The sequence below is a fragment of the Lathyrus oleraceus genome, chromosome 5 (genome assembly GCF_024323335.1).
Source record: "Lathyrus oleraceus cultivar Zhongwan6 chromosome 5, CAAS_Psat_ZW6_1.0, whole genome shotgun sequence".
In the NCBI taxonomy this organism is placed as follows: Eukaryota; Viridiplantae; Streptophyta; class Magnoliopsida; order Fabales; family Fabaceae; genus Lathyrus; species Lathyrus oleraceus.
In genome coordinates, this window is record NC_066583.1 from 164922260 (window position 1) to 164929302 (window position 7043).

A 7043-nucleotide genomic window follows, 5' to 3' on the forward strand; every position below is an offset into this window, starting at 1 on the left:
TTATTAAAAAATATAATTAAGTGTATTTAATTTTCTTGATTTCATATGTGAGAGACAATACAATTACTAGTATACCCTCAATTAAATGATATTCTACTAATAATATTAAGTAATTAATGTAGGGATACTTTTGGAATAAAAGCATTAAATACACATAGATTTGTTGACATTTGCTTATATTTAAGACCAAAAAAATTAGAAGACTTTTGCTTATAAATAAGACCGAAGGGAGTAATTATTAACTTTGAATAACCCATGATGGATAAAAGTGATTAATATGTATCACTTTAGTAATGTTAAAATACCAATATTCATTTTTAGTAACAGGACCAATATAAAAATCGACCAGAATATGACTCTAAGAAAATGTTTTAAACAAAATTCAATTAGTTTTATTAATGCCTCAACTCCTTGAGGTTAACAGCTTAACATGCATTTGGAAAAGTCTAGCACAATTCTAAATTAGAAAACGTTTCAACACAAGTAAATAAATAAAAAATTAAAAGAAGATAATTTAATCATTTATTTATTTATTTGTGTTGTGTGTTCTCAATTTTTTCTTCTTAAATTCATTTTAAATTTCCTATTTTATTCAAAAAAAATAGTTTTTAATTTAATCTATAATTTCTTAAATCGAGTTTCTAGGCCATTTATTTTATAATTTGTTGCATCTTTTAGTCTTGTTTCATATGACGTGACATGATCTTTAATGTTCTTAGTGATGTATCCCAATTCACTTGAACAAAAATATATTCATATTGGCTTTTATATTTTAATTTTTTTAATATTAGTTTACTTTTTAATTTTATATATTTTTTATATCTTTTGATTGAATAGAATAATATTTTATAAATTCATGTGAAAATAAATTAACTAATATTTATATTTTTGTTAATTATAATATTGGGGTTTTGAAAGTTTTTTCTAAAATAGATTATACATGTGGAATTATCGTTTTTGATATTTTTTTATAATTAGATTTTATGTCTTTCGTCTTTTTTATTTTTATCTGTTTTATTTAATACATTATTTTCATTAAATTATTTTCAATATTTTAATTAATTTAATCAAAATTTGAAGTTGAAGCTCCTCGTCATCATCATCAACGATATTGTCACGTTTATTGCGTCATCGTCATCCAAGATATCTTCATCTCATGCACTATTAGATTCTTGACTTTAAAATGGCAAACCAAACCCATCCAACTATAAAAATGAAATAACCCCTTATAAAAATAAAAATAAAAATAAAAATAAAAGAAGCAAAAATCTAGTTTTAAAAAGATAAAACTAAGGGAAGTTAGAAAGACTAAAAAAGGAAATAATTTCACCAAAAAAAATATCTAAATCTAAAATAGGTAAATAAAATAAAATAAAAAGTTCATTTCACCAAATGTAATCTAGGTTTTGTATTTTAAATGTTTGATTTTAATTTGAGAAGTTGCACTGAAAGTTAAGGCTCTATTTACGAATTAATTTTTAAAAGATTTTGAAGAGCTATATCTATATATTGACGTATATTTGATATTTTTGTAAAATATTAAAAATAATATAATAAATTAGCATACAAAATCATATTAATTTTTAATTTTAAAAAAATATTAAACACATATAAAAATATAGAAAAAAATCTTTTAAAATCTATCTCTTGAAAACTTTTTAAAAACGATTTTTTTAAATAACCACTTTTTTCAATTTAAATACTTAAATAACCTATTTTTCAAATTAATTATCAAAATAACCACCTTTAATTACTTATGCGTGAGTTGAACTGACGCATCTAATTGGCAATCAAAGGAGATCCTCAATCCATTGACACATGCATGCAACCATGCATATGAAGGCGCCACATGTAATGGCGCATGCATGTGAAGACACCACTGTTAGCTCATAATTTCAACGTCCATTGTAGAATTACCAAAATGGAAATCCCATGTGAAGATGTTTTCGACCATTGAAGATGTTTTCGACCGAATTTGGTATTAGGGGGATCCAGTCGAAAGTCCCCGGGTGAGAAGGGTCAGCGTGCAGTTGGGACTTAGAAATATTTCTTCAAGCGTTCTGAAGACGGTTTTCATTGGAGATTCAAAATTCAAATAAAAGAGGGAACTTTGTTCTTATCTGAAATTGCTGAAGGTAGACGTGGAACATAATGGACAACTACATCCATGCAAAGTGTCATGTGTCTTGGCGTGATTGAAGAGCCGTTAGAAACGGTTAATCTGATTAAGTATAAATAGAGGGTCTTAGTGTTAGGATCAGTGTATGTCAAAGTGTGTACAGAGTCTGTAAAATTTACCAAGTACCCGTGTGAAGATGAACCGTAAATTAAGAAATGTATGTTTGTTTACACCATTGTCAGTTATTTTGAAGCAATACAATTTATCTTTACCTTTCCAGAAATACTTCTTCATTTCAAACATTCTTAGTACTTCTTTATTTCAAACATTCTCTTTTGCTGTTAGTTATCATCATTTCTGTTACAATCTTTCTCTTTAATTCGTATTATTCTTTTACTGTCTGAGTTTTTAATCATCATTACCACAAACACTATCGAAGTGTTCATATTTACTAGAATTTACTTTAAAACAATTAGCACGTGTCCTAGGATCAATCTGATCGATCATGTAAGTAATCAAATTTAGTAATTTGGAAGATCAACGGTTGTTTATCAATTTTCACGGTAAACAGTCACATGCATGTAGGCATGTGAGTGTGTGCCACATACATTGGCACATGTATGTAGCCATGTGTGGGTGTGCCTAAGGCAATGACACATGCATGTGTGTTGATCTATAAATACATAGCGTTTCTTCCATAATTTTTCACACAACTTCTTATCCTCCTTCAATTTTCCTTCCATTTTTCTTCAATTTTCTTTTCTTTAAAATGTTTGAATATTCATATATTCACAAGAGAAATACCAATTTAATCTTTTCAGCAGTGCATCCTCCGATAAAGATTCGACTTTGAAATATAGAAATGTTTGAACGTTTAAATAGGACCTTGAACCGTTGGTGAGATGGAGAAATTGCAGAGGATGAAAGGATAAGAAGAATTCAATGACTTGATCCCACGTTCAACCAAAATGGAGAAGTTCGTGTATGGATGGATGTATACTAATTAAGACTGACAAAGATGTTTATAGGATGATGTATACTAATTACAAAAATTGTTTTGGTGGTTGTAATCACATAGTTATGTTGTTTATGTGTTGTATTTGTTAGTGATGATATTTTATTTGTTGTAGTTTGTTGTGTTGTTGTTTAAGTGTTGCTTATGTGTTGTATGTGTTGTATTTGTTTGTGATTATATTTCCTCACAAAGTTATCATATAAAATGAAAGTTGTTTTTAATATAAAGTAAAAGAGTTACAATTAAAATTATCCTGTTGTGCTTGTTCTAACATTGGAACAATTAACACGATTATGATCGGGCTGACGACATAAACTACATAATCTAACCATTTTGTTCGTCGTATCCATTTCGGTTCGAATATGGGTGCTGTTTGGGCGGCCCTTTTTCTTTGAAATCTTATTACTTTAACTTGCTTGCTTATGTAATGTAACTTGAATGGATCAATCCTGTAATGGTAGTGAAGTACCATAAATGTATGTTAATCCCATGATTTATTATGACTGGTTTAGCCTGTGAATTACAAATAGTTCGTGATAGATTATTAAGAGGTGTGTGAATGCAGTTAAATAGAATGACATAAAATATTTGGACACTCACCGAGTTTAAGCAAACTAGATAAATCCTAGTTAGTTTAGCTTAAGCATCCTCGTCTTGCGGTTTCATGAGAGCCAGGGTGCGGTTTAATGAAACCAAAAAGTCTCAAAAATCATATACCAGGAGCAAGTAAGGAGGATTAAATGAGAATGTCTTGTATGATAAGAGGTTATCTAAATAATTCTATTGATTTATGTGAGTGCTTACCTAATAGTTATTACTTGGTAAGTGATAATACCTATGATTGTGTTAGAATCTGACGGTGAGGAATTTTCCGATAGTAATTATACTTCAATCTTCGATGCATACCGATGTGCCGATTCCAAGTTAATGGAATCTAGTAGGTGAAATTATGGTGTCTAGAATTGCCTAATTTGTAGTTTGAAATATAAGAGAGTAGGAACCGATAAGAGGAATGTAGGAAAGTTCTGGATATCACCTTACTAGACATGATCACAAAAAGAGGGGTGGGTAATTCCAGAAACCACTTTAATGGACATGATCAAATAGAATGGGGCAGACATATTTGTAAACCCTTGTCTATGTGGGCACCAAATTTAGTTGTGTGTGGATTTGGTTCAACTTGGCCAAGATGAATAGCTTTTATCGTTTTACATGAAAAGTATAACTAGGCTATCAATCTTTCATGTGATCTATGAAGCGAGATTAAGCTTCGAATCCTTATTTTTCTATCATAGTATATGAGTATAGTATTGATGGAATATGCTTTTTGGACGAGATACCCTTTATAATCGAGTGGATCTATAAGATAGAAAAATTCTATTGAAATATAGTATTTCAACTCATTCATGTTGTTGATTTCAAATAGCTTGAAGATGGGAAAAGGGAAAAGTCAAGGCGACTCAAATTCTTGAAGTTTTTGTTTAGCATACTTTGTTGCACTCTCTGATCTGATGTAGAAATATTATATATACATTTTGTAACTCAAGTACAATCTTTTGGTTTATGTTATATTATAGATGTTTTGAGATGCCCATTTAGACATTAAATATAGGCACTTAATGCAAAATTAACACTTAATGCGATTCTAAACGCGTATTATGTGGAATGTTTCAATATATATAAAATATTCTATATTAAATTATTAAAACATGAAAAAACTTACATTGACAAAACAATCATGAATAACAAAGAGAGAGAAAATGGAAGCTCTAATTCAAGTATCCTTTTATATGGCGGATTGCACCATGGATTGCATAGTGGAAGAGAGTTCAGGACATGAATTTGAATAAAAATCTGTGAAAAGTTGTGCATTGGCACTCCCCACTAGAACTGTGAATTTATGGACTTTTAAATATTAGGGCTAATTTTACGATTTTTTTTTAAAATAACTATGTTTTTAAAAAAAAAAATATGAAAATAACCAACTTTTCAAAAAAATTTCCAAAATAACCATGTTTGGGGGAGAATGCGCACCCCAAAAAAAAATAAGAGGAGGTGCCAGATGCATTGGCGCCTGCATGACGTGTCTTTCTTTTGAAAATAAAATTTATTTTTGCAACCTTCAAGAATTGAACACACAACCCTTTAGATGAATAGTGAAAGACATTACCATTGCAACATAGAACCTTCATGTTAAATTTATTTCATCATATATTTAATGAGTCATTGATCAATTGTATTTTTTAAATTGTATTAAAATAAAACACAAAATACATTATATATTAATAATGTATTTTGAATACATTATAAAATAGGAGTAACATATTTTGGCGCCTGCAGCCAACAATTATTTTGTATTAATATAAAAAATATATTATTCTTTTTTCATTTTATTAAATTTTCTCTCTATTCTTTAATTTTTAAAAATATTATATATTAATATATTATTTTATATTTAATGAGTCATTGTTCAATTGTTTCATCATATATTTTGTGTTTTATATTATATATTAACATGTATTAATATTTCAATTGTATTTATAATAAATATTATGAAGTTTTATTTGAATTTTTATGTAAAAATTAATATAAAAACTTCATAATATTTTTAAATGAAATTAAAAAATACAATTGAAAAATTATATTATTTTAAATATAATATATTTTTAAATATTATATTACTTTTTATAAATAATATAATATATTAATACATGTCTAAGTTATATAAAATAAAACTTAAATATTTAATATATAAAAAATTATAAAATATAATATATTATAAATAAAACACAAAATAATTGAATATTAATTTGAATATATTAATATATAATATTTTTAAAAATTAAAGAATAGAGATAAAATTTAATAAAATGAAAAAAGAACAATAATTTTTTTTTAAAATAAAAATTATAATAAATCAGATTTATTTTAATAATAAAATAAATACTATCAATTTTTTTTAAAAATCGTGCATAACTTAAATGAGATACTTTCTTCGTCCTAAATAATTTTTTAAACATTGAACAATGGCTCATTAAATATAAAATAATATATTAATATATAATATTTTTAAAAAAAGAAGAAATAGAGATAAAATTTAATAAAATGAAAAAAGAACAATATATTTTTTATATTAATACAAAATAATTGTTGGCTGCAGGCGCCAAAATATGTTACTCCTATTTTATAATGTATTCAAAATACATTATTAATATATAATTAATTTTATGTTTTATTAATAAAATTATTTTATGTTTTATTTTAATACAATTTAAAAAGTACAATTGATCAATGGCTCATTAAATATATGATGAAACAAATTAACATGAAGGTTCTGTGGTGTAATGGTAACGTCTATCACTATTGATCCAAAGGTTGTATGTTTGATTCTTGTTGGTTGGAAAAATAAATTTTATTTTGAAAAGAAACACACACGCCATGCAGGCGCCAGCTGTATTGGCGCCTCCTCTTGGAGGCCATGCAGGCGCCACAAGCATTGGCGCCTCTTCATGAGGCCCAATGCATCTGGCGCCTCCTCTTATTTTTTTGGGGGTGCGCATCCTCCCCCAAACATGGTTATTTTGGAAAAAAAATTGAAAAGTTGATTATTTTTGTTTTTTTTTAAAAACATGGTTATTTAAAAAAAAATCTATCAATTGTTACTTCTGATTAAATTTGAGGAAGAAGATTAAATATATACAAACGTGAATGTGGGATTGATAATGTTTAAATCCGTCCTTATCCGCCCTTATTGTCATATGTCTATTCGGACCATAAAAGATAATAACATTAGAGAATTAAAAATAAAGGGTAAAAAAGTACACAACCAATAAGGGGACTAATAATAAGAAGAAAATTTTAATTAATAAAAAATATCTAAAAATAAGGTATCAAATATAGACATATTCA